Here is an 8,437-nt window from a genome sequence, read left to right as displayed (position 1 = left end):
ATGTTCCAAGTGAGGCCTGTATTTACGGAGGTCATGCAGTAAATTGGCCACATTAAGCCTAGCTAAGTAAACCCACGGCCAAACTCTCGATGTCCGAGGCCTCCCCCGTACAACCCTCCCCGTACAACCCTCCCCGTACTACCACCAGACTACGTACGCCATCATTGGACACTCACAAACTCACACTTTTCACAAACAACAATGCTTCTCATTGCCAGTGGCGTTCGAAAGAAAACCACTTTTCACAAACAACAATACATATCATAAATGAGACTTTATTACCGTTCAATCAAAGAGAAAACTGGAGCAAGGAACAGATACATCAACCATGTCAACAACGCTGAGCTGAAGAAATGTGGGGCAAGTTGCATGCGAACGTGTACGAACGTATACGTGGCACGTCAATTATCCGGCCCATACGCTGCATGCTCATAACGAACGTATACGACGTGGCACGTCAATTATCCGGCCCATACGCAAGATGGCCGGCGCAGCCCAATGGGGAAGGGAATTATGGGAAATAGGGTGGAAATAGCCGGGCCCCGTTCCGCATCCCCCGCGGCCAACGGGCGCGGGCGGGACGGGAGACCGGTCGGGAAAATGGCAGCGCCCTCCAATCATTTTCGTGATTGTAGTATAGATACAACAACTCAGTGGAAGGAGTCACTCGTGTTGTCTAGTGGATACTTAGCCTTGACCAATGCTGTCAAGCCAAGCTTTTTCCCTGAACTGTCCGGCAGCCGTTGCTGTCAAGCCAAGCTTTCAGTTCCCTGAACTGTCCGGCAGCCGTTTAACCCTACTTGTCACGGCAACGTACGCCGCTAGCGGCCCCCTGGCTAGCTCCGCTTGCCTGTACTGTACTTGTCACGGCACACGTACGCCGAGCGCTTTGCCGGTACGTATACAGTACCTACGTACGTACGTACTACGTGCACCCCATGCAGTAACCAATACGCAGTCGCAGTCGAGGCGAATGTTACTGTATACTGTACATGTACATGTACATGTTCTGTACATGTACGTGTACGTACGTCCGTGTGCGGATTTGTGTTAGGAGCATATCGCGCGCGCAGTACAGGCAATTCGCAAGCGGAGCTAGCTAGCCAGGGGCCGGGGGCTGCGAGCGGCGTACGTTGCCGTGACAAGTAGGGTAAAACGGCTGCCGGACAGTTCAGGGAACTGAAAGCTTGGCTTGACAGCAACGGCTGCCGGACAGTTCAGGGAAAAAGCTTGGCTTGACAGCATTGGTCAAGGCTAGTGGATACTACGTGAACTGTCATTGCTTTTCTTTTCATTCATTATTTGTTTAATTTCGTTCCCTTAAATAGTTTTTTTACAGCAATTTAGGGCATTTTGTTTAGTAGTTTGGAAATGTGGTTTGGTGAATTTTGTTTCTCAAAGTAAAACAAGTATTCAATTGTACATAATAGTAGTATAGGAGGCTCGTCTCGCAACCCGTTTCTGAGGAGGGTTTGGTGTAAAGAGGGAGTTTGGGTGGAGGGAGAGAGTTTTGGTGGAGGCAGGAAGTTATGTTAGATGGGAGGGAGTAGAGGTGGAGGGAGGAGGGATGTTGTGGATGGGCTGGAAGGAATGGTCGTGGGTGGAGGAAGCGGTGGAGTGAGGGGGAGGGGAGGATGAGGGAATGTTCAACATGTTTGGACTTGTTGATGGTCATAATAATAGGTAAGTGACGTCCTCAATGTGACATCACGGACATTCGGGAAATCTGATGAGAACAATGGAATAATTTCGGACGAGTTTAAAGTCGCCGCGGTTGTCGCGCTGTGATTATTTGACGCACAGGGTGAAACATTGTATTGGGCGGCATTTTCTTCGAAGACGAGGGATCTTTTTTTGGCTTTTCCGCAAAGTTGCGGAAAGCCTTTGTTTTTGTTCTGTTTTTTTTGGCTTTTGCGAAAAAGCCTTTGTTTTTGTTCTGGTTATTTTTTTTTAGCTGTTCCCAATTTCAATTGGGAACAGCTCTTTTTTTTTTTTTTTTTTTTTTTTAGCTGTTTCGGTGTACACGCCGAAACAGCTCTTGTTAGCTGTTTCGGTGTACACGCCGAAACAGCTCTTGTTAGCTGTTTCGGTGTACACACCGAAACAGCTCTTGTTTTTGTTATTTTTTTTAGCTGTTTCGGTGTACACGCCGAAACAGCTCTTGTTTCTGTTATTTTTTTTTGGCTTTTCCGCATAGTGCGGAAAAGCCTTTGTTTTTGTTCTCATTTTTGGCTTTTCCGCATTGTTGCGGAAAAGCCTTTCTTTTTGTTCTGATTTTTGGCTTTTCCGCATTATTGCGGAAAAGCCTTTCTTTTTGTTCTGATTTTTTGGCTTTTCCGCATTGTTGCGGAAAAGTCTTTCTTTTGTTCTGATTTTTTTTCTTTCTTTGGCTTTCCGCAAAGTTGCGGAAAAGCCTTTGTTTTTGTTCTCATTTTTTTTTGGCTTTTCCGCATAGTGCGGAAAAGCCTTTGTTTTGTCTCATTTTTTTTTTTTTTTTTTTTCCTTCTTCTTTTTGTCGCCAAAACCCCATAGACTTTGTGCACGTTTTTTCTCAGTGCCACTTTTGGCATTAATCTTTGTCAGACATCATTCAAAGTTTGCATAAGCATAGTCCCTATAGCAAAGATGTGTCCCGAAGATTGACGTCATGGTGACGTCATCGACTAATTTATTATAGATTTTTGAATATTAAATTTTTCCCATAGACTTTGTACACAGAAATTAAAAAAAAATTGTCGCTTTTCAAAGGGCATTTTTGACTCTTTGCCAGTAATTCATTTACACCACTCTTTGTCCAAGCAAAGACCCTAATTCAAACAACATTGTGGAATGATGACGTCATGATGACGTCATCCTGTGTTGATTGATAGGCAATTAAATTGTGACACTTTTAATATTAAAAATGCATAAGAAATCAACCATACGCGTCCGCAGCATTCTGTTGCCGGCAAGTGGTAGAGTAGGTTAAGGTCTTTATTTCATTCAGTGTGCGTGGAATCACGTGACCCTTGCTTCCGGTCGAAAAAGGCCAAAACCGGAAGTGGCTTATCATTTAAAAGTGGTAATAGATATGAACTTGCTTTTAACGGTGTTAGTCTCTTGGCCAATAGTATTCTTCAAATCATTTACCAATGACGTCATGCAATCTTCGAGCGCCCTCTAGCGACAGGTTGAAAATTTGCAAAAATGTGTTTTGAATAGATGTCTGTGGCGAAGTTTGTCAGAATCGCCTAAATATTGGTGTATAGGATGACCTTGATCCCCTTAAGACGTGTGAGAAGTTTTAGGCGTATGACGTCATCAGACCGGAAGTTATAATGAAAAGATCTTTTTTCCTTTGAAAATTCCTGAAAAATCAACCATGGCAGTTTTTATATTAGTTTTTACTTTAATTGTCGATTTAAGGGTAGGTCTAAAACATTCAAAGCTTCGAGGCAATAAGCGAACTCGAACATGGCATGCGAACGCTTAAAACTTCAAGGACAATATACCTCTGCTTCAAACATGCACAGGACGTCCACAATGTACATGTACATGCACGTACGTTGTACATACGCACATACATCGTATGTCAGTCAGCCCGCAGCGCTAGCACACGTGTTGCTGAGGTCAAATCCTGACCATAGTGACCGTTTTAGCCGATTTTCGGCTAACTTAGACATAACATGCACAGGACGTCAAAATGTACATGTACATGTACGTACGTTGTACATACGCACATACAACTTATGTCAGTCAGCCCGCAGGGCACGTGTTGCTCAGGTCAAATCCTGACCACAGTGACCGTTTTAGCCGATTTTCGGCTAACTTTGACAGACTTTAAGTTCATGCATAGTCAGAGACGTATTATTGATAAAAAAAATCATAATGCGGAAAAGCCCTATGTTCTGTTGCAAACAGACATAGATCTCTAGTTTTTTTTTTGGCTTTCTTCTTTTTGTCGCCTAAATTCCATAGACTTTGTGCACGTTTTTTCTCAACGCCACTTTTGGCATTAATCTTTGTCCTACATCATTCAAAGTTAGCATAAGCATAGTCCCTATAGCAAAGATGTGTCCCGAAGATTGACGTCATGGTGACGTCATCGACTAATTATTATAGATTTTTGAATATTTAATTTTCCCATAGACTTTGTACACAGAAGATTAAAAAAAAATTGTCGATTTGCAAAGGGCATTTTTGACTCTTTGCCAGTAATTCATTTACACCAATCTTTGTCTAAGCAAAGACCCTAATTTAAACAACATTGTGTAATGATGACGTCATGATGACGTCATCAGGTGTGTATTTATAGGCAATTAAATTGTGACACTTTTAATATTCAAAAATGCATAAGAAATCAACCGTACGCGTCCGCAGCATTTTGTTGCGGCAAGTGGTAGAATAGGTTGAGGTCTGTATTTTATTCAGTGTGCGTGAAATCACGTGACCCTTGCTTCCGGTTGAAAAGGGCCAAAACCGGAAGTGGCTTATCATTTGAAAGTGGTAATAGATAAAACTTGCTTTTAACGGTGTTAGTCTCTTGGCCAATAGTATTCTTCAAATCATCTACCGATGACGTCATGCAATCTTCGAGCGCCCTCTAGCGACGGGTTGAAAATTAGCAAAAATGTATTTGAATAGATGTCTGTGGCGAAGTTTGTCGTAATCGCCTAAATATTGGTGTATATGATGACCTTGACCCACTTAAGACGTGTGCGAAGTTTTAGGCAAATGACGTCATCAGACCGGAAGTGAGTTACAATAAAAAGACCCTTTTTTATTTGAAAATTCCTGAAAAATCAAACATGGCAGTTTTATAATTGTTTTTACTTTAATTGTCGATTGAAGGGTAGGTCTAAAACATTTCAAAGTTTCGAGGCGATAAGCAAACTCGAACATACCCTGTGCACGCTTAAAACTTCACGTTGACAATACCTCTGCTTCAAAACATGCACAGGACAGGACGTCCACAATGTACATGTACATGTACATGCACGTAAGTTGTACATAGGCACGTACATCGTATGTCAGTCAGCCTGCAGCGCAAGTGTTGCTGAGGTCAAATCCTGTCCACAGTGACCGTTTTAGCCGATTTTCGGCTAACTTTGACAGATTTTATGTTCATGCATGCGCATAGACATGGACGTATTATAGCACTCTTGGCATTAATCTTTTTCAGATATCATTGAAAGTTGCCATAAGCATAGTCCCTATAGCCAAGACGTGTCCCGAAGAGTGACGTCATGGTGACGTCATCAAGTGATTATTATGGATTATGAATAATTAATTTTTTCATAGACTTTGTACACAGCTTTCTCCACAAGTCTTTCCCTATACAAACACTGATATATCTTACTGAGAGTTCTGAACTTCGGCTGAGAATTACTATGAGAAGGAAAAAGAAATCGTATTTTTTACGCCTTTCATTTGATTGAAAATATTCCCAAGAGTTAGAATAGCAAGTAATATTTTATAAAAATGTTTCAGTTTAAAGGAAAATCACGCATTAAAAGGTGCAGTTTTTCTGCTGTGGGATTTTTAACCTATTGACTTTGTACACGTTTTCAAGCCACCATTTTCGTATTTGGCGATCTGGAATCGTCATCAAAGTTACAGCCAAGAAAGACCCTCATACAAAAATTATTGCCAAGACTATGACTCACGATGACGTCATCACCTAATTCTTTATTGATTTTTGAAATTTACGTACATATTGGTGAAGTCTTATATCTACAGAAATGTAAGTCCGATTGGGTTGAAACTTGGTATGTGGCTTTACCAGGATGTGTATAGATTAAAAATGAGGTGACGTCATGATGACGTCATCCTGAGATTTATATAATATTTTATTGTTTGGGACTTTTAGCCATATCTCCCGAACGCAACATGCAAAAATGCAAAATTCTTTTTGCATTGGTCTGTTATGTAATAGCTATTTGCACAAAAACTTGAAAAAAAAAATGTGTGTGTGACGTCATCATGACGTCATCAAAATGCGATTTTGCAAAACTCATATAAGGAAAGGTCCAATTGTCATGAAACTTGGTGGGTAGGTAGTTAATCATACTAGTATGCAAAGTTCGAAGTGACGTCACGATGACGTCATCAACAAATTAAAAATTTTTGTCGATTTCAAAGTGCGTTTTCGACTCTTTGCCAGTAATTTATTTAGATCACTCTTTGTCCAAGCAAAGACCTTGTGCACACGCACATACATCGTAATTGCCGAGGTCAAATCCTGTCCACAGTGACCGTTTTAGCCGATTTTTCGGCTAACTTTGACAGATTATGTTCATGCATATTCAGGGAATATTATTGATTAAAAAAAATCATAATGCGGAAAAGCCCTATGTTCGTTGCAAACAGACATAGATCTCTAGTTCTTCTCTATCTTCTTCTTCTTCTCTTCTTCTCCTCTTCTTCTTTTTTCCCCAAAACCCCATAGACTTTGTAACACGTTTATTCTACACGCCACTTTTGGCATTAATGTTTGTCATACATCATTCAAAGTTAGCATAAGCATAGCCCCTATAGCCAAAGATGTGTCCCGAAGATTGACGTCATGGTGACGTCATCGACTAATTTATTATAGATTTTTGAAATTTATTTTTTTCCATAGACTTTGTACACAGAAATTAAAAAAATAATTGTCGATTTTCAAAGGGCATTTTTGACTCTTTGCCAGTAATTCATAACACAAATCTTTGTCCAAGCAAAGACCCTAATTCAAACAACAGTGTGGAATGATGACGTCATGATGACGTCATACTGTTTTATTTATAGGCAATTAAATTGTGACACTTTTAATATTTAAAAATGCATAAGAAATCAACCGTACGCGTCCGCAGCATTCTGTGCCGGCAAGTGGTAGAGCAGGTTAGGGTCTTCATTCACAGTGTGCGTGCAATAGCGTGACCCTTGCTTCCGGTCGAAAAAGGCCCAAACCGGAAGTGGCTTATTATTTGAAAGTGGTAATAGATATGAACTTGCTTTTAACAGTGTAAGTCTCTTGGCCGATAGAATTCTTCAAATCATCTACCGATGGACGTCATGCAATCTTCGAGCGCCCTCTACCGACAGGTTGAAAATTAGCAAAAATGTATTTTCAATAGATGTCTGTGGCGAAGTTTGTCGGAATCGCCTAAATATTGGTGTATAAATGACCTTGACCCACTTAAGACGTGTGGGAAGTTTTAGGCAAATGACGTCATCAGACCAGAAGTTATAATAAAAAGACCCTTTTCATTTTGAAAATTCCTGAAAAATCAACCAGGGCAGTTTTTATATTTGTTTTTACTTTAATTGTCGATTGAAGGGTAGGTCTAAAACATTTCAAAGTTTCGAGGCGATAAGCGAACTCGAACATTACCCTGCGCCCACGCCTAAAAACTTCACGTTGACAATAAATCTCTGTCAAAAGATGCACAGGACAGGACGTCCACAATGTACATGTACATGTACATGCACGTACGTTGTACATAGGCACATACATCGTATTCAGTCAGCCTGCAGCGCACGTGTTGCTGAGGTCAAATCCTGTCCACAGTGACCGTTTTAGCCGATTTTCGGCTAACTTTGACAGATTTCTGAATTTCGGCTGAGAATTACTATGAGAAGGAAAAAGAAATCGTATTTTTTTACGCCTGTCATTTGATTGACAATATTCCCAAGAGTTAGAATAGCAAGTTATATTTTATAAGAATGTTTCAGTTTAAAGGAAAATCACTAATTAAAGGTGCAGTTTTTCTGCTGTGGGATTTTTAACCTATTAACGTTTTCAAGGCCACCTTTTCATAACTGGCGATCTGGAATCGTCATCAAAGTTACAGCCAAGAAAGACCCTCATACAAAAATTATGCCAAGACTAAAAGACATCATGATGACGTCATCATCAAATGATTTATTATGGATTCAGAATAATTAATTTTTCTCATAGACTTTGTACACAGCTTTCTCCACAAGTCTTTCCTATACAACACTGATATATCTTACTGAGTAGTTCTGAACTTCGGCTGAGAATTACTATGAGAAGGAAAAAAGAAATCGTATTTTTTTTCGCCTGTCATTTGATTGAAAATATTCCCAAGAGTCAGAATATCAAGTAATATTTGATAAAAAAGTTCCAGTTTAAAGGCATAAAATCACGTATATAAAGGTGCAGTTTTTCTGCTGTTGGATTTTTAACCCATTGACTTTTATTGTTACACGGTTTTCAAGCCACCATTTTTATAACTTGGCGATCTGGAATCGTCATCAAAGTTACAGCCAAGGAAGACCCTCATAACAAAAATTTGCCTAGACTATGACGTCACGATGACGTCATCACCTAATTTTTTTTATTGATTTTTGAAAAATTACGTACATATTGTGAAGTCTTATATCTACAGGAAATGTAAGTCCGATTGGGTTGAAAACTTGGTATGTGGCTATACCAGGATGTGTTATAGATTAAAAA

Source organism: Patiria miniata, unplaced genomic scaffold, assembly GCF_015706575.1.
Source record: "Patiria miniata isolate m_02_andy unplaced genomic scaffold, ASM1570657v1 HiC_scaffold_6, whole genome shotgun sequence".
NCBI classification, from domain to species: domain Eukaryota; kingdom Metazoa; phylum Echinodermata; class Asteroidea; order Valvatida; family Asterinidae; genus Patiria; species Patiria miniata.
This window is presented reverse-complemented; position numbering follows the sequence as displayed.